The sequence below is a fragment of the Pinus tabuliformis genome, chromosome X, assembly GCF_031772625.1.
Source record: "Pinus tabuliformis cultivar Carrire ecotype Pingquan chromosome X, CPIR1, whole genome shotgun sequence".
Taxonomy (NCBI): Eukaryota; Viridiplantae; Streptophyta; class Pinopsida; order Pinales; family Pinaceae; genus Pinus; species Pinus tabuliformis.
The window spans coordinates 1,444,273,857-1,444,295,446 of record NC_142308.1 but is presented as its reverse complement, the minus strand read 5'-3'; positions in this window follow the sequence as shown (position 1 = coordinate 1,444,295,446).

Below are 21,590 nucleotides of genomic sequence, written 5' to 3'. Positions count from 1 at the left end.
GATTCTGGAACCGTTACAACATTTGTTATGATATTTGCCTGAACAACGCTGGTTACATTGGTAAGTGTCCTTTCTCCTATCGAGTTGTGTTTTGACAGTGGTCTGGTTTCATTTGAAATGAGGGATTTTAGAAAGGAGATTTGTATAGGGCTTATCCTGGATTGAGGTTTGCCAGAGGTTATTAGAGAGTTAGGATGGGTAATGGTTTTCTTATCCATTTTTTCAAATATCTGGGACTGTTTTATTCTCTTTTGTTCTCCAATTTTAATGGATTTTAATGCTGAGAAGGCATCTATTCTGGGCCAGACGGTAGGATTTATGTGGTTAGATAAGCTTAAGTGAAGGTGGAAAGCCTTATTGTTTAATATGTCCAGATCAGAACGGATTTTGCTGATTTCTGCGCTGATGAGGGCTTGGCTGGGTTTTGTAAAAACGTGATTATTCCTGGAGTTTTTGAGGTTGTGCTTGATGCAGGCAAAGGCTGAGGCATCTCTACAGGGTTTGAGAAAGGTGAGATCTGATTTCTTCTTTGCAATCAGTGATCTTAATTGTTCTAATAAACAAACTTCTTGTAATTTCTTCCTCTCTTACAGGTTGAAAATTATTAATTTGAGGCTTCTACTATTGTATTTTTTGTAGCACTGTCTTTTGGAGTCATGGCATTTATGTTTGATTGGAATCCACATTTAGAACCAACCTCTGTGGTTCATCATGAGGATTAGATCCATGAGTGAAATAAGTCAAAACTCAATGAGGTTTAAATAAGGTTAGGGTTGAGATGGGAATGAATAATCGGGAGACATGTTAGATGATGTAATTTTACTTTATAATTGTTTATTTTTATTTTTATTATTAATTTAGTCATCGTTTATTGCTTTTAATACATAAGTTAATATTTAGTTTTTCTTTTTTTAGATTAAAATTAAGATTATAGTTATAAATATTAATTAGTGATTATTAACTAAAGAATAATTAATTGTATAATTAATTAATTAAATAATTTATGAATATTAGTGATATGATATGATTGAAATGAATAATAATAATATGATATATATATATATATGTGTGTGTGTGTGTGTGTGTGTGAATTATATATTTTATCCTAATTTTTAGTTATAATAAAAATAAAATATGATATAATATAATATAAAATATACTATAGTATAATATAATATATAATGATGTATATTAAAAACATGATTAGTACCTAGTGACTAGTAATGATTTAAAAACTAATGTTATTGTTATGCATATTAAGTGAAATATTATTATTAATTCCAAATATGAGTTTAATAATTAAATTAAATTACATATTATTTATTTATGTATTTATTTTTGTTTTGTTTGAATTAAATGTATCTAGACTTAATTATTTTATGTACTTATTGATTCAATTAAACTAAATTTATCATATTAATTAATTGATTGATTGATTTATTATTGTTATTATTTTTTATGATTATAGAAAGGGTTTATACTTAATGATCTAAAGGAGGAGGGTTTAATAAATTTAGGGTTTGTGTAAGCACGAGGAAGATCGTGGAGGTCCAGTGGAGGGAAGAGAAGGCAGCGGAATTTTTGAGGAGAATGAAGGATTAGAGATAAGAGTCGGGATCCATTTGTCACTAATTTTCCACCCATCATCGTGGTTGAGGTTATTAGTGTGTTTACCTATTTCAATGGCTTCCCTGCATTTTCTATGGTGATAATGGTCAATTTTGGCTACAACACATGAGTTTTCAATGCAAATATAATGATTTGTTTTCTTGGAGTGCTCGGCTAAAGCTAAGGTTTTGGAGCGGTTATGTTTGATGTCAGCTACATGTTCTTGAATCCTGGTTGAGATTGATCTACCAGTCTCACCAATTTAGGTTTTGCCACAAGAACAAAGGACCAAATGAACCCCTTTGTGGAATTTAGAGTCATTGGGATATGTTTTAGGAAATTTTCTAGCTTCTCTTTAGCATGAGGCCAAATAATAAAGGTGTCTCGACAAATCTTTTCCAGAGTTTAGATTTTAGTGGTGAAGAGTTAATGACTTTAGTCTCGAAATGTTCCATAAACAGATTGGCAATGATGGGAGGCTGAGGTGATCCCATAGCCACACCACAAGTTTTCTCATATATATCATCTTTATAACTAAAAAAGGTTGATCTCAGACAAACTTCTACTAATTTGGCTATGTCAGGATCAATGGCTGTTTGGATTACCTCCATGGCTTCACCTATGGGAACAATAGTATAAAGTGATTTCACTCAAAACTCACTAAGATGTCCTTTTGGTCAAGTTTTATTTGTTTGATTTCATTGATGAAGTGATTGGAACCTTTGGCAAAGGAACTGGTATTCCCTACCAAGTGTTTAAGTTTTTTAGCAAGATATTTGGCAACATGGTAAGTGGGACCTCCAATAGTGTTAACAATTTGGTATTCGCAACCTACTCTTCAATACCTCTCAGAAATTCTTCACTAACCATGACTATGTGACGTGATTGTCCAATAAACTGAGAAGTGTACATATATTGTCACAATGCCCCTCACACTCATACCCTATAGTTGTGTCCTATATTATTAATCATATTATAATATTTAATTATAAATTATGACTCTCACATAATTATTAGTTTGAATAATTACTCTAAAATTGCATTTTTAGTATTTCTATATACATGAAAATATTCGAAAAAAGGGTACATTTTGTGACTAGTTAATTTCGAGTGAATCTAAATACACAAGAAATTATGGTGAATCGGTGTTTCTCTGGTGGTTATCTTTTCATTGTACCAATTGCTCCCATGTCCTATACTACTTTTGGTGAATTCCTCTTTGATGATGTCCAATGCCAATGTAATGGACATTTATCCTCAATGTTTTTCTGAGCCAAAGGGAAGCTCCACAAGTAACAACCAAAAATTAGCCTCAAATATATTATTGGGGGCCAAAATGTAGCAATTATATGAGAAGCCAAGAAACACTACACGTTAATCATCTTCCCTTTAATATGGATTAATAATTTCCTTGCATGATCATGTAATACTAAAGTGTCAAGTAAGGACATTTAATGTTAGTCATCCATCAATATCACCTTTGAGAGTGCTTAGTAGTTAATACTTCCTATTACACACACAGTATATCACCAACTTCAAGGATAGCAATATAAACACAACAAAAATGAAATTAAAAGAAATGTTAGGTAGTCAAATGTGACTAATCTTGAGTCAAGAAAATACCAAGCCCTTCACATTAGTAAGGAATTCTTAGGCACTAAAATAGAAAATCATTCCATTGCATCATTTTAACCTTTTCTTTAATTTCTTTAATTTAGATCATTACTTTACAAAAAAAAATATCTTTCAAAAAGGTCTCAAAATCTTAACAAATGCTGGAGTGACTATCATATCAATTAAATAGAAACTAAATTGTTTGATATGATTTTAACTTGCGGAATATATTGAAGAATATGAAGCTTTCTCATCCCTTCATCCTATTCAAATTATAATCCATGGGTTCCAATCAAGTAATCAACTTACCTCCAAGATAGTTAAGAGATCACTTTGGAGAAGGAATTCTAGAAGCATTAGGATATTAGAAATGGAATTAACTAGGAGGAAAATGACGCACTTCAATGGGTGCTCCAAAATATTTGAACGCAACTGAAAGTGATTTTATACTCCCTCCACACATTTTGAAACAGAAACCATTCAACTACATATCATTCATTTTCCACCTTTATGTAATATGTAATTCTTTGAGCAAGAATAGAGAATTCATAAATATTGTCATGAAAGAGGACTCTTCATGATCCTAATAAGTTGGGCTCTAACAAATAAAAAATTTCATGTAGTGAATAAATCTTACATGGTGGATTTCAGTGATTAAAATGACAACTTTATTCTTAATCTCATTACAACAAAAATAAATTCAACCCTAACTAGTTGGGATCTAACAAATCAAGAATTTCATGTAGTAAAGTAAACTTACACGGTAGATCCCAATTATTTGCAATGACAACTTTATTCTTAATCTTATTGCAACATAGATAAATTCAAGTGTACATACATATTTCCTTATCTAAGACAAACTTTGAACACATTCTAAGATTTCATAAAAATATAGTTATACAATTTAAGTGTAGGACATGAGAAAGCTATCTACAGCTAGCACCCGTCATTAGACAATAATGTTATTGAGACACCATCTCATGGAATTAGAATCATGTAGATAGATAGTGTTATAGAGATACCTTGCAACACCTCTTCAACACTACCTTCAAGCTTCAAATTCATTAATTGATTTACTTTAGTAGCAAATTCTAGTGGGATTTCATTAATGTAGGAATTTACACGGTAACTTCCTCAGACAGAACACCAAAGGACATCGCTCACAACCAGATCGCAGATCAATACACCAGTATTTTTGACGTCGTTAAAACCCTCAAAGAGGGAAACAGTCCACGGCCTGAGCCAACATGGCCACTTCACGCAATTTATTAATAAAAGAATGAAAATTTACATAAGCTTCTCTCATGCACGGATTACCCTACAAATGACCCTCCATGCGCTTTAAATAGAAATCATGGACCAATCGGGTGTCAAGCCACAGATCAAGTGTCGGTAATACCGAGCAGAGAATGAACCGTCGGATCACTACATATCGTGACCGTCGGATTGTAAGTTACAAAATGTACAACGGTAAAGAAACACACTAACTTATACCTAACTCTATACTAGACCAAGTTGTACTTAACTATTTCCTATGTGTCGGAATATCCTAACATCCCCCCTTAAGAACAACTTGGGATAGGATTGAAGGATTTACAAATATGACACAATAGGAGAAGGAAGGAGGCACTAGAGCCTATCCCCCCTTAGTGACAACTTCTTGAACTCCAACCATAAATCGAAGTGTAGTGAACTTCGCCTCTGTGAGAGCCTTTGTAAAGATGTCTGCAACTTTATCATCTGTTGAACAATATTGCACTTCAAGAACATGGTCATGAATGATCTTTCTGATGAAGTGCATGTGCAGTTCAATGTGTTTGCTGCACTGATGTTGGACTGGATCTTTGCATAGCTGAATGGCACTTTGATTATCACACCAAAGTGTAGTCGGATGCTGCTGCTGAAAGCCAAACTCTGATAGGATTTGACGAAGCCACAAGGCTTCCTTACTATCTTCTACGGCACCACGATACTCTGCTTCTGCTGATGAAAGAGAAATGGCACCTTGTTTCTTGCAAGCCCATGTAATAGGTCCTGAACCAAGAGTGAACACATAACCGACAGTAGATTTCCGATCATCAGGGTCACCAGCCCAATCGGAATCAGTGAAACCAACCAATAGAGGAGATGCTTTGGCACTATAATGAATCCCAAACTGAACTGTACTTCGAACATAACGAAGTATTCTTTTAACTGCTTTCCAATGACTTTCACGGGGGTTTTGCATGAACCGAGCAACAAAGCCAATAGCAAAGGAAAGGTCAGGACGAGTATGGGTTAGATACAAAAGTTTTCCTACAAGTTGACGGTATAAGGTAGCATCAACTTCAGGAGAAGTACAAGTGACTGAAAGTTTGACTCCACACTGAAAGGGAGAAGGGGCTGGCTTACAGTCTTCCATGTGAAAGTGGCGTAGAATATCACAGGCATACTTGGATTGAGAAAGGGAAATACCTTCCTTGGATTGCAAGACTTGAAGACCGAGAAAATAATGTAAGTGTCCTATGTCTGTCATTTCAAACTTCCTTTTAAGGCTAGACTTCACATGGTTTATAAGGTTGGGATCACTACCGGTAAGGATAAGATCATCAACATAAAGAACAAGAATGATAAGAGACTTGCCCACTTGCTTGGTGTATACAGTATTGTCAGAATGACACCTAGAAAAGCCAGATTCTGAAAGAAAGCTATCCATTTTGGCATACCAAGCTCGAGGAGCTTGCTTGAGACCATAAAGGGATTTCTTAAGCCGACATACAAGGCTGGAGTCTATTTTTATGAAGCCAATGGGTTGTTCCATGTAGATTTCTTCATGCAAGTCCCCATGCAAGAAGGCAGATTTAACATCCATCTGATGGACTTCCCATTTGAACGAGGCAGCAAGGGAAAGAAAAAGGCAGATAGAGTTCATTTTGGCAACAGGGGAGAAGGTTTCAGTGTAGTCAATGCCTTCAACTTGTGAAAATCCTTTAGCAGCAAGACGAGCTTTATGTTTATCAACTTTCCCATTTGGTCCATACTTGGTTCTGTAAACCCATTTGCATCTAACAAGTTTTCGTCCCTTTGGTAGAGGAACAAGATCCCATGTATCAGTTGCCAATAATGAATGATATTCTTCATTCATAGCTGCTTCCCAATCTGGATGGCCTGAAGCTTCTGCAAAAGTGTCAGGATCATAATTTACTGGAGCTTGAGCCAGTAAAGAAGAGGCTCTGTCAAATTGAGAACGTGTGCATCGCTGATCTGTAGGATCACCGGCAAGATCACCTACTGCATCTGAAGTAGCACGAACCCATTTTGGAAGCAGAGGAGCTGAAGGAGGATCCTGAGATGGTGGGGGAGGATTGTCATCCTCACTTTCATCATCTGAAGAAGAAATGTTTTCAAAAGTAGAAGAGATAGGGAGAGGTGGCACATCCGCCGGACTAGGCTCGCAGGCCGATATATTTTCATCAAATTTTACGTCTATTCTAATGATAACATTTTTGGACTTAAATGGAATAAGTCTATAGCCTTTGACATCTTCAGAATATCCAAAAAAAAGTACATTTTTCACTCTTAGGTTCTAAAGCTTTATGCTTTTCATCTGGAATATGGGCCCACGCTTCACTTTACAGGGTATCAGAGCACCAAAGGACACCGCTCACAACCAGATCGCAGATCAATACACCAGTATTTTTGACGTGGTTAAAACCCTCAAAGAGGGAAACAGTCCACGGCCTGAGCCAACGTGGCCACTTAAGGCAATTTATTAATAAAAGAATGAAGATTTACATAAGCTTCTCTCATGCACGGATTACCCTACAATGACCCTCCATGCGCTTTAAATAGAAATCATGGACCAATCAGGTGTCAAGCCACGGATCAAGTGTCGGTAATACCGAGGAGAGAATGAACCGTCGGATCACTACATAACGTGACCGTCGGATTGTAAGTTACAAAATGTACAACAGTAAAGAAACACACTTTACCTAACTCTATACCTAACTCTATACTAGACCAAGTTGTACTTAACTATTTCCTATGTGTCGGAATATCCTAACAATTAACTACAACCCGACAAAAGCTATTTGTTGTAGTTGTGATTGCCTTCTCTGGATCTAACCCACTATAGAAATAGAATAGCTGATATTCCCCTATTTTTGAGGTACTTTCTTAACATTCAACATTGGCTATTGGGCTCTTCACATGGAAAAAGTTGCAAGTATTAGATGTATAATGGAAACAAGCATTCAATTTAAGGTTGCTCCTAAAGTCTCTTGGGTGAATTATAAAACAACATCTACTTAAAACATGATATATGGTAGTAACAGAAACCTACCCAAGATCCCACTTAGGAATTCAAAACGTTACAAATAGGAGATGTCTTAAACAATATCATCAATTCAATTATGTAATCACACTAAAATAGACAATCTTTAAAATGTTGAGAAGTGTGAAGAAACTAGAGTTGGAATATTATAGTTATGTTAGGGTAGATATAGTTATGTAAAATGTAACTTCTATCTAAAACATGTAAATGTAAATTCTATATAGAAAAATGGAGTTGCAATATTATAGTAATTTTAGGGTAGATATAGCTACATGAAATGTAACTTCTATATAACATTCTAAATATCCTTTTTCAGTCATTTAGGAGACTAAAATTTTTTTATCTTTGGTTCTTCACCAACCAAGGGGAAATTTTAAACTAGTGTGAAAATTCTTACTCATTCCCCTTCCATATTTCTATGCAAAGTAAGATATAATATACATCATTTATAAGTAATATGATGTTTACATGTTATATCAAGACAATTTTTTTCTCATCTCATTAACTATTGTCTTATAGTTGGTGATGGATATAACTGTTAAAATTTTGAGCCATCCTTGTCATGTCTTATATTTAATGGTGGATATAGCTTTTAAAAGCATCAACCTTGTTCGTGATTTTTTATACGGTCAATATAAATGGAAATGATCATAATTTTATTCAATATTATTTGTACAACGGGAAATAAAATGATGTGGGGGTGGTGTTTCTAGTGATTTTCAAAATTGTTTTAATTTACTTTAGAATGCAACTCAAATTCTACCTGAATGTAACGATAAGTATTTGCAGCTGCCAAGTCACTAATGATCATGAATCATACTGTGAAAAATTCCTTGCATTATGAGAATTTGGTTGCACCTACACTAATCCTCTGTAGTAGTTATTTGACTTGTCTATAGATATACTTTTAGAAACAATCCTACTCCTACAATTCTTCCCTATATGGATCATCTTTTTCCCCGATATTGATAGTTATTTTTCAAGGCAACCGAATAGAACTCTCCAATTGCATCACTACATTTCAAAACAATGCTTGAGTATTTCTAGATAATTATCAAACCAGTCTCTACTCAGGTCAATGAAATCCTTGATTTTTCTCCATCCAAAAACCTCTTTTCGTAATAAAATTATACATCCCACGTCTACATTCTTCGTCCCCAACATACCAATTCTTTATAGTGGAATGCTTTATCATTGCTCCCTCGGTGCAATAGAGATCCATTACTGTAGCATGGAGATCATTAGTGTCATAAAATGGTGCAGTGCATCCTTCAATATATGTCACAAAACTCCTCTCACCTAAAAAAACTCCTCTCACACAAAACTCCTCTCAAACTGTCTGGTCTCCATCTCATTCATCCTAAAATAAGTGGATATTTCCATGGGTGACAAACTGTGCTTGGGGATTTAATAGAAGGAGCTATCACTAAAAAGAATTACAATGCAGCATATTGGTTATCAGCAGGGGGAACAACCCTACCAAGCTACTTCCTAACTAGATAAAGATACTCCTGAATTACCTATTATAATGAACAAAAGATAACCTCAACTTCCTATAGAGTCTACCTATGCATGGTAGCAATGAAACCACTGTCAAAAAAAAACATCTACAACAACGTTGGTCAATCTCTTCTTCTAGTCAAGGGCATGCCCAAATTTCGAAAAGTATCAAGCAAGTGAGGGTCCACCTCATCTAGGCTCCTCTTCCTCTTCTACTCTCTCTATTTAGGTTCAGAATAATAGCAAAGGTCTTGGAAATTGATGGGTGGGTAAAAGTTTTCATACCATTTGGTTCTTTCATGGTCTCTTCCATTTTTAATCATTGTATGTAAGCATTGAGTCCAAATTGAAAAATCCATTCAATTTCCTTCCTTTTAGCTGAAATTAACTTAAGCTTTGGATATTTGTAAGGTGTATTTAATCTACGTATATTCTACGTAAGATATAGTAACATTGTTTAAAATTGTAGGCATTGAGATTAGAATCTAAAGATGAAACAGAAAATATTTTATGTTCATGATTACAAGAAATTTTAATTTCATGGAACAAAATTTGAGGAAGGTCTACTATTTGAATCCTACAAGAAAATTTTCTTGCATCACTCGAGCCCTTTGAATTTTGGCATGGTAGAGTCCATTACATAAATAATCAACCACTTAAAAAAAGGTAAAAAAAAAAGAAAAAAATTCATGCATTCTGGCCCTAGAAAAGTTAGGAAGGAGCAAACTCATCTCTACAATAAGGACATGCAAAATTCTTATTTCTCCATCATGTTTTGATGAATTGTGGCCACAATCAAGATTTGCATTATCATAATCATTAAATCCTTTATACAATAAGGACATGCAAAATGCTTACTTGTGCATTGTCTTTTGATGAATTGTTTTCCGCAATCAAGACCTACATTATCATAATCATTAAACCCTCAACTCTAGATGAAATTTATGCTTTGATCATATAAACCCTCGAAATTGTTTACCCATGAGAACAAAAATCATATTTAGTAAAAAGGAAGAACTCTCCAAAGTCTAAATTCATACCCATGTACAAATGGCCAAGATCTCCACACCTAATGACCTTGCCCTTCCTCCATGTAATCGTTGATGCTCTCCTAAGTTGTTTCCCATGCAATCTCCATATGGGGTTCGAATCCCATGAAATCCATAGATCACGTTGATGGTCTTCCTTCTTAAATCCATAGATCATGTTGATGGTCTTCCTTCTTCTAACATTTCCACGCGGATATCAATAAGGCAGAGAAAAATGCAATGCTACAATGTGATGCTGTAATCTATGAATATTTTATTTGAACCTAGTGCTAAACTAGAAATGAGAAAGAAAAGAAATATCTATAATGGAAAAAATCAAAGAAATATTTATAATATAAAATAAAATATATAAATTTCAATTGGGTTAAATGATTTACTTTTAATAAGATTTTTTTATTTTTGCCTAAATTAAATAGAAGAAGAAGAAGTTAAAAATGATATTGGGATGAGTGTAAACATTTAAATATGGTCTCAATTAATAATAAAAAATTAAATTAATAAAAATAATAAAATTCAATTTGTTATATTTTGATTTTGTTATTAACTGGTGAATAGGTTGTGTTACAATACCATGGGCCAACACCATGGATTATCAATACAACAAGTCCAAAAACCATAGCATATTTCACAACCAAAATATTTTATAACAATATGACAAGATTCTTAACCGTGGATATTCACCCCCACATTATGGTAGATGTTATTAACTTGTAAAACTAGCCTTTGTTACAATACCATGGATCAATACCATGGACTATCAATACCACATGCCACATGCCGAGAAAACATAAATTATTTCACAATCAAAACAATATGACAAAATTGTTAACCATGGATATTCACCCTCACTTTACCATGGATATTAACTTGTAAATCGAGGTTGTTACAATACCATGGGCCAATACCATGGCTTATCATTACAACATGCTAAAAAACCATAAGTTATTTTATAGTAAAAATATTTTATTTTAATTTAATTTTACAACATTTTTTTAATTCAATCTAAAAAGAAAATGTTACAATTTGAGATATATCTAAACCCTCTATCTTCACTACTCCCAAAAATATTCCCATGGAAATTATATTTAGGTTTTATTAAAATTAAGCTAAGATGGATCTATGTCGGCTCTTTATATATATATATATATATATATATATATATATATATATATATATATATATATATATATAAGGGTACAAGGGATGAGAGCAAGCAAATTGACTAATTATAATACATTGAATATAGTGCATGATTTTTTAAAGTTTTTCATTATTTTATTTTCTTTGACATGATTGATCCAAAATATAGGCTTAATATTATACAACCAATTAACTTTTTTTATTTTAGATAATTTCTTAAACACAATACAATGTGATCAAATTTAATAGAGAGTTGTGGAGGCGGCGAAGAGAGGGAGGGAGATAGTGAAAAAGTTGGAGTGCGGAGAGAGGGAGAAAGACAGAGTGATGTGAGAGAGAGAGAGAGAGAGATGGACATTGGGAGGAAAGAACAGAGACATAGAGAGATAGAGGTGGAGAGAGAGAGGAGTGTGAAGGGAGAGATGAAGAGAGGGTGAGGGATAGAGGAGAGGAGGGAACAGAAGAAGAGGAGATGATATAGATAGGCAGAGAAGGGGAAGGGAGGTAGATGGAGACATAGAGATGGAGAAGGATAGGGAGGCAGGGAGATAGTAATAGAGTTGGATGGAAGAGAGAGAGAGAGGGAGAGTGATTTGGGGGTGAGAGATAGAGGGCGGTGGGAGATAATGGATAGAGATGAAGGGAGATAGATATGAGGAGAGAGAGATGTAATTAGAGGTTGAAGGAGAGGGAGGGAACAAGAAAAACACAGAGCGAGAAAGGTGGAGAGAGAGAGGGGTGACAAGAGAGTCGTGGAGAGAGACTGAGGGAGAGAGGAGAGTGGGAGGGAATAGAGAGAAGGATATAGATAGAGAAGGAGATAAGGGGAAGAGAGAGATAGACAGAGAAGGGGAAGAGAGGGAGAGAGAGTGTGTGTATGTTTGGGGGGTGAGATAGAGAGAGGGAAAAACAAAGAGACACAAATACAAATATAGATATTATATAGTATTATATAACCAACCTAGATCCATATTAACCCTATAAATATCAAGTGTCGAGAGGGATCCAATCTCTCGAGTTGCAAACATTTCCTCAAGTTTTTCATTAGAAAAAGGTTTGCACCTTGAGCAATTGGATCCCTCACGGTGCTTGATATATCTGGGGTTAAGATGGATCTAAGTAGGTTAATATTAAATTAAAGTAGTTTTTATTTGATATTATAGTCTTAAAAATAAAAATTTCTCTTCAAATTAATTTCAAATTGGAACTAGATCCAATTAGATTCAATGAATAGATTTTTAAAAATACATAAAATATTTTTTATTAAAAATATATATTTTTTAAATTACAAATTATTAGAGATAATTAATTCAAAGTTGGCTCACCTATACACCATGTGACGACGAAGAAGTGCTTAAGGAAGGATAACATTTCAACCAATCTTTAACAACCTTTCAATCCCCTATCAATTGTAAGTTTAAATCGCTTGACACAATTAAGATGACTAACATAAAAAACTAATTCATATTATTGTAGTACTTGTTAGGTAGTTATATTTTTGTTCTTAGACTAAATTAGTCATTCATGTTAGTCTTTTTTAGTTGCATTACTTATTAGTTAGTCACATATTTTAACCCGCAACTAAATTAGTGATTTATGTTATTAATTTTTTGTTCGGTCACTTAAGATTGCTCATTTCTAGTAGTATTTCACTTGGAAAAATTGTGGTGACTAACTATTTTAGTCTCATAGTCACTAATTTCTCACTTTCTACTAGTGGAAGCTCAAATTTGTATTCCATAGTACCAATCGTTTCAACACCTTGTAAGGACCATAGTACTTTGGTGATAATTTATTATCCTTCTTATATTGCTTGAGGGACATTTGTTTGTATGGTTGTAGCCATAAAAATACCTAGTCGCCTACATCAAAACTTCTTTCACTGCAACGTTAATCTTCCTATTGTTTCATTCGATTCTGCGTCAAAGTGAGGTTATTGTTTAATATTTTGAGAACTTGTTGTTGATGCTTTATGTGATCTTCCACTGGTTGAACCTTAGAATTTTCTAATAAAGATGATGTGATGGATGGTGGATGATTTCCATAGAGTGCCACAAATGGGGTCATTTTTGCTAAAATGTTATACCCCCATTCAACTAGAGGTAACCACATGACCCATTGTGTTCTTTTATCACATACAAGGCAACGAAGATATCCTTTCAAAAAATTTCTCACTATCTTTCTTTGTCCATCTATCTTCAGAGTTTGAGGAGTGGTAATTCCTACCAATGCATTACAAGATATGTTCAGATTCATTTATTCTTTCGTTGGAGTTGGTTCCTAGTGTATATCCTCTTCTTTTGACATTTCTTGATCATTTTCTTCCTCCTCTTCACAATATATGTAAAATATTTTATTCTCAACACACTTATGACCTTTAGTGTATTTGCTATCACAACTGTAACAAAACCCTTCTTCTCTTTTTTCATCCAGTTTTTCTGGTGTCAACCTTGTAGGTTGTGGAAGGATAGGAGAAAAAACACTTCCATCTTTATAGTTGTGACCATTAGGATTCCTTGCTGCCATAATTTTTCTTTCAAATTTTCTCGCCAACTTGAATTCCTTCTCTAATGAATTAGGTTCCCAAAGACGAACCTCATGTTGGATGTTATCATTTAAATTCTTTATGAAGAAATCAATCGTATGATCCTTAGTAATATTATTTACCCTTATATTCATTTTTTGGAAGTCCTCAATGTGCTCCACCATTGAACCCTTCTGTTTTAGATTTATCGATTGGCTAAAGATGGTGTTTCTCTTTGTATCTTCATATTGTGCTATCATTTCCTTTGTAAAAATTGACCAGGTGACAAGTGGTTTACGAGAAGAAATCCATATATACCATAAAAATTTATTGGTTTCTAAATATAAAGATGCATTACGTACCTTTTGTGAGGGTTGCACATCATGTAGATCAAAATATTGCTCCATCTGTAGTATCCAAGTTACCACATCCTTTCCATCAAAATTCCTCATGTCTATATTTGGAATATGGTGGGTCTTCAATCCAACGTTAAATTCTATGAAATCATGGTTAACATTTCTTTTGTTCTCATCATGAGTTTCCTCTACTACCTTTTCATCATTAGGAAATCTTTCATGTAGCAACATTGTGCAACCTTCCTTGAAATCTTCCCTTTCTTTCTTCAAATATTCCATGTTTCCTTTCAATTATGCTTCTATAACATCAATATTAGCTTCCATCGAATACACTAAACTATATATCTTAGCTTCGATCGCATTCTTCAAATCATCCATCCAATTTTTCTTAGTAGGTGTTTCTATTTCCTTGATTTGAGTCATTCTTTTTCTTTATTTTAGGAGTTTGATATTTAAATGACTGTAACTCAATAGTTCTAGATCTCTAAGTTCTGAAATTTTGTCCCGTGGTAGCCCTCTGATTCCCCTTTCCAACCCCACAAGGATAATCGAGATTGAATTCCCCATGAAAGATTTTTTGCTAATCTACCACAATTACCTAATTATAGACTAGTTCAGTAGAGAAAACTTGTACGATGTGCCACATGTCATTGTTTCATCCTGTGGAATTGACACTGATATCCAACAAACCAAATTACGTCCAATTTCTTTCTGTTTTTACAAAATTTTAATTCGATGCTCATAGAGAAATTTATGATTATTTCCCCAAGGTTTCCTTTTTGAGATCAAATTCTGTAGCCTGCAAACACCCTAACTTCCTCATTTCATATCTCTGAAAATATAGTGAGAAAATACCTTAACTCAGTCATGTGATTCATAAAGATTTATTCTCAAATGTTTTTTAATTTCATCTACTGAAGCTGCGTAGAAAAAAGGTTATAACGAAAATTCCATGATGACCTATTTGAAGCAGAGAAACCCTAGAATCCAAAGCTCTCATATCAAATGTTATGCAACTAGTTCACAAAATAGAAGAATAAATAGATCAATGACTTCAAAATTAGACTCTTTGAGGGGGAAACTTCCTTTACATTACTCAAATGAAAAATTATTTCCTAATACAAATGACAATGCCTCCTTTCTATATATAGGATTCTAAGGGGTCACAATATAATCAGAGCCTACATAACAATAATAGTGTAAGGGCACAACAATAGAAATAGTGGGCTTCTATGGGGCACAATAATAACAATATGGGGACTACACGAGTAAAAAAATACAATAAGGGGGTTGCACTAATAACAATATGGGGCTACACTAGTAGTACTGTGACCTAACACATCACTATTGATTCACCCCCGCCAAGTACTGAATACATTTCCATCATCTAGTATCATAGTTGGAGCTCTTTAGTGAAGCTTTACTACTTGGAGAGTAGATCATGAATCATGGCTAGAAGCGGGAGGGGGATGTATCAAAAGAAAAATAATTGGAAGAAGGAAGAAGATTTGTCCATTGCAAAAGAAGCTGCAAATTCCGAAATATCATCCAATTTAGATGTGTCATGAAGTAATATGTTGAAAGAATTTTTAACTATAATTCTGATGATTCTTTTGAGTTTTATAGTCGTTATAAGAAGGATATCACTATCATTAAGGATGAATATGAATAAAAAATGGTTGTGATCAGATAATTAGTTTCTCAAGGAGATAAGATAACAATTACATGTGGAGATCATAAGAAATTGTTGCAAATACGTGATGAGAAGGATAAAAATCTCAAGGAGGAGCTCACTACCTTGAGAACCCAGCTGGAGGATTCAAAAAATAATTGAATAAGTAATGTGAAGCAAAAAAAATTAAAATACATATTATGTTGAAGCACTTGAAAATGTAGTAGAGAAATTGAGTAAGGAAGTAGAAGAGAAAGACCAATAGCTTGAAAACATTAAGAGTAGCATAGGAGAGAGAAATTCTACAATGAAATTTGTGAGAAACCATGAGAATGTTGCAAGAAATAGGAATAAAATTCATCAGCAACAAATAAGGGGTTCGAAAGGAGTTCATATGCCAAGAAAATCGTTCACTTATAGAGTTGATAGTAGCATAATTCAAAGGGGGAATCATAATTCATTTTCTCCCTTAATGAATGAGATTGAGTGTTTTAATTGCCATCAATTTGGACATATAGCAGCTTTTTGTAAGAGAAAAATTGACACATCCATGCAGAAATTTGGACAATAAATAATAAGATCTTCCACCAGGTATACAAGTGTGTTTAATGGTTTATCTTATGCTTGTAACCTTTTTGGCCATAAGGCCTTTGTTCCTATTTCTCATAGGCAATTCTTGGTTGCAAAAACTATGCCAAGAAACCAACTCGACCAGTCTTTGGGTTCAAGCTAGTCCTTGAACTAGAGGGGGATCCTTTAATACTTACGAGTCCTTGTTTAAGGTTGTTCACTATCACTAAACAACGGCCTATAAAGGACAATGGATGGATTTATGATTTAGTTTGGGTTGTTTTTGATGATTGCACAATCTTTGTTCATGAATAAATCCCTCTCTTGGAGAGGCCTTGCTCCAAGTGTCAACTTCCATCCTAACATAATAACATGATTTTTAAAGAATTTGATATAAGAATATAAGGAGATTCTTGATAACCAAGTAGTCATACTGAATAGTTAATCAACCAAGAAAATTTGGATGCACGTAGAAGACTTTTACAACCAAACAAGACACACTCAAGAGATGATAGGAGGCAACAATTTAAATATGTAGAGGATCTATCTTAGATGGTATTTCCAATGAAATAATCTCTTTAGATGATTAAAATTTTGTGGGGGGATTTCATAGAGATTGATACTCAATCTATTATCCCCGTAATCTCCAATGTTACTTTAAACATGTGCTGAAATAAGATATGAAAACACTAGAAAAACATAAAGGAAAGAAAGGATATGGCATGCATTAGAGCCGAAAGGCTTCAATCAAGAATTTTGTAATCAAATATTTACAAAGTTGAAAGGTTTTGTGATGAGCCTTGGTATTACAACAAGAATGATGCAACTCCAAAGGCTACCGACTTTAATTATCAACCCAGTGTTTGTACAATCTTAAGAGGTACCGGCACTATATTTGAAGCATACAATGTGTCCTTCATTTGTTTTCATGAAGTAATGGAGTGTATGTACTGAAGTCAAATCCTAAACTAATTGCAGAAAATGAAATGCTCGAAATGTTGGCATTTTGGCACAGGTGTGGCGCTACGGTACAGGTGTTGTCCTTGATGGCAACTCTCTTTGATGACAGATCTCAGTCCAGACTACAAGAATGAAGAGAAATTTCATATACGCAGGTTCATTAAGCCCAAGTTGCATATACACGCTGGTACGCTATATACTAAGTTGCGGATACACAGGCTCGCTATATACGAAGTCGCGTATACATGCAGTTTCATGAACAGAAAAGAGCGTACATGTCGAGAAGCTTCCCTTGGTCCGTGGTAGTTAGTCCTCGGTACTTGAGCCTATGTTTTTGGACCAAAGTATCTCGACAGTCGTGTTGATCCCAAGTTTTGAAGTTGATGGTATTGTATTACTATGGTTTTGGACCGTGGTATTGAGAAGGGCCTAAGGCTATATAAGGAGAAGAAGATCATTAGGCAATTGCACTGAAAAAGTCTTGAATATCTGATAAAGAAAGAGATCTCATATGCAGGTTCTGGGTTGCTTGATCTAAGCTAAGGAGAGATCACACCGTTTGATGGAAGACTAGATCTAAGGATAGATCGGGATCAAATGGTTCAAAATTAACTATCGGTATATGGTTGATTACGCATATTTTTAGATCTGCATACTGACGCAATGTTATGTTCTAAAGTATGACTGATGTCTGGTACAGTTGCAATTTATGAGAAATTATTTTTAGATCTATACGCAGGTTGTCTTGGGTAAAAGCGCGTGTATACGCGGGTTGGTTTCATTGAAGTAGCGTATATCTTTTGAAGCTTAATTTTTGGGGTTGCAGTTGGGTCTGACTATTATTGTAGAGGTTCTATAGTCTGCTCTGTGTTCTGGTGACTGGGTGTTGACAGGGTTTCAGTGGTTCAGTTATTCAAAGATTGATGATGCTAGTATTGGTTGTTTTGTGCTTCAATGATTTGTGAATGAATCGTGGTCTTCGGATTGTAATGTTGTGCTTCAGGAGTATCCAGTCTGAAAATTGATGAAAAGTGGTACCTAAAGGAAAGAAGATTGTAGGGCAGCACCTACGTACTAGTATCTTAGCTAGTACAAGAGCAAAGGGGGTTGGAGCTCCCTTCCAGGAGAGTTTGGAAAACGAGAGAAGGTTGTAGCCTTCTGCAGGTTGTAGCCTGCGTACTGGTATAAGGCTGCACCAGTACAAAAGATTGTAAACTAAAGTTTCTTATTAAAGAAAGATAGAGACGACTTGCAGCAGGTGGTTTTCACCCACATTGGGTTTCCACCTTATATCATGGTGTTCATGTGTGTGGCTTTTTTGTGATGATCTGTTCTGTTATACTGCATCTGTTTATCTTTAATATGGTTAATAATGTCCTGATGCCTTTACTGAAGATAAACTAACTGAATCATAAGATTTCTAGTTATACGCTGGTTGCTTTAGACACAGTAGCGTGTACACACTGGTTCACTTAACTGAAGTAGCGTATATGTTTCTGAGTATTGAAAAAGTTTTATTGATCTGATAATACTGATTCACCCCCCCTCTCAGTATTATTTCCAACAATTGGTTTCAGAGAAGCTTGATCGCTTGAAGGTAGATCATTCATCATGAGCAACTACGAGAGAGAAGCATCAATCAGGCCACCGGTTTTTGATGGGACAAACTTCAATTATTGGAAGGTAAGAGTTACTGCCTATCTTCAATCTCTTGGTACAGAAGTTTGGGACATCGTAGAGACAGGCTACACTTTTCCTTCAGCTACTCCTACAGATCCAGCCGAGAAAAAGAAGTATGAAACAAATGCGAAAGCAGTCAGTACTCTATTAGGATGTATATCCCAATTGGAATTCATGAAGGTAATGCACTATAAATCCGCAAAAGAAATATGGGACAAAATTATCACGAGCTATGAAGGAGACGAACAGGTAAAGCGTGCTAAACTTCAAACTCTCAGGATTAAGTATGAGACTCTCAGAATGTATAATGATGAAAGTGTGGCTAACTATTTCCTTAGGGTAGATGAGATTGTTAATTGCATGAAAAACTTGGGTGAAGAAATAAAAGAGGCTATTGTGGTTGAAAAAGTTCTAAGATCATTGTCCCCCAAATTTGAATCTAAAATGTCTGCAATAGAAGAAAAAGAAAATCTACGAATTCTTACTATGTCTCAGCTTCACGGAATTCTAACTGCTTATGAAATGAGAAAAGGAGGTCCATCAGACAGAAGAGAAGCTGCTTTCAAGGCTTCAGGCAAAGAAGATTATTATGAAGCAAGTCACGTGCCAGAAGATGAAGAAGAAGAATCAAATTTTGTCAGAAATCTTCAAAGGGGTTCTGGAAGGTTCAGAGGTAAGTTACCTTTTAAATGCTTTGCTTGTGGAAGAGTAGGTCATTATGCTGCCAAATGTCCTCACAAAGATAAGAATGACAAGGGAAAGGAACCTGTTAAATCGAGTAAGAAACAGAATGAAAAGAAGAAAAGCTATTACACTCATGAAGATAGTGATGGTCTTTCAAATAGTGATGAAGATGAACAGGGTTATAGATATAAACTTTTAATGGCTTTTGAAGATGATGACTACATGGATGCTATAGATGTAGAAGGCTTTTATGAAGAAATGAATAATCTCAAAGTTTTCTTAGAAGAGAAAAGTGCTATTATTGATTCTCTACAATATCAACTGGCAGAAAAGGAAAAACATCTTGAAAAATTGGAATGTGAGATTGTTTGTCTTAGAAAGGAGATTGAGAAAAAAAAGCGATTAACCTTAAATTTGTTAAAGGATCTGAAACCTTGGATGAGATTATCAATGTGCAGCGTTCTCCTCTGATCAAGACAGGTCTGGGATATAATGGAGAAACATCTCAAGCTTCTACCTCTAAAAGTTATCTTGATGCAGCAAGGAGGAGCGAGCAAAGACCAAATAAAAGTAATCAGGTGAATTAGGGACAGTTTACCTCAAGAACAAATAAAGACTATCAAGAAATTCAGGGACAAGCTGCCTTAAGGACAAACAGAAACTACAATCAGCCACAGGTAAAATCTTCCCAATTTGCCCCAAGAATGGATGTCAATAGAAGCTACAATCGGTTGGATGATAGATCTGATTATCGCAGAAATTTCTTTAATGGCCAATGTTTTTCTTGCCATAACTTCGGTCACAAAGCAGCTCAATGTGTTTCCTACAAGACAATCATGACTAGAGAAGCTCAAAACTAAAGAAGTATGACTGGAACCATGAAAAGGACTTATAACAACTTTTCGGTTCTTGAAAATGAAGTTGAATGCTCTATTTGTAATAACTTTGGTCATGAAGACTCTGAATGCAGGAGCAGGTTCTGGAAGACAACTCAGAAAGAACAAACCTCAAATGCCAGAACATGGAGAATAAAGGAACCACAACCAGAAAGATGTGGGATAGCCTTTTATGCAGAAGGTCAAGAAAGTCTATGGTACATTGACAGTGGATGTTCGAAGCATATGACAGGGGACAAAGAAAAACTTGAATCATATACCGCATTAGAAAAGGGAAAGAAAGTTTCCTTTGGAAACGATATCTCTGCAGCCATAAAAGGAAAAGGCGTTGCTCCGTTGAAAGAGAAGGTCAAAGCTGGAAATGTTTTGTATGTTGATGGATTGAAGCATAATCTTTTGAGTGTCAGTCAGATGTGTGATCAAGGAACAGAGGTAATATTTAAATCAAATGGATGTTGTGTTCGTGATCTTGATATAGGTGAAACAGTGATCAAAGGAAGAAGGACTCCAAATAATCTATACATATTTGAAGAAAGACAACAACAATGCTATTTGAGCAAGAATGATGAACACTGGCTATGGCATCAGAGGTTGGGGCATCTAAGCTTTCCACAAATAAGGAAAGCATGCAAATATCAGGTAGTTCGTGACCTTCCAGACATCAAAATTCCAGACAACACCATATGCAAATCATGTCAGTTTGGAAAGCAAACCAGAACTAATTTTCTTGAGAAGGAAGGATTAGCTAGCATGCCTCTTGAGCTAGTACATACAGATACATGTGGTCCATTCAGAAAAAGAACACCTCGAGGAGAAGAATATTTGATATTATTCATTGACGATTTCTCCAGATTTGTCTGGTTAGGACTTATGAAGCACAAAGATGAAGCATTCGAAAAATTCAAATCCTTCAAAGCCTTGGCTGAAAATGAATCTGACACAAAATTAAGTGCCTCAGATCTGACAGAGGTGGGGAGTTTACCTCGAATGAATTTTTCGATTTCTGTGACGAACATGGGATAAGA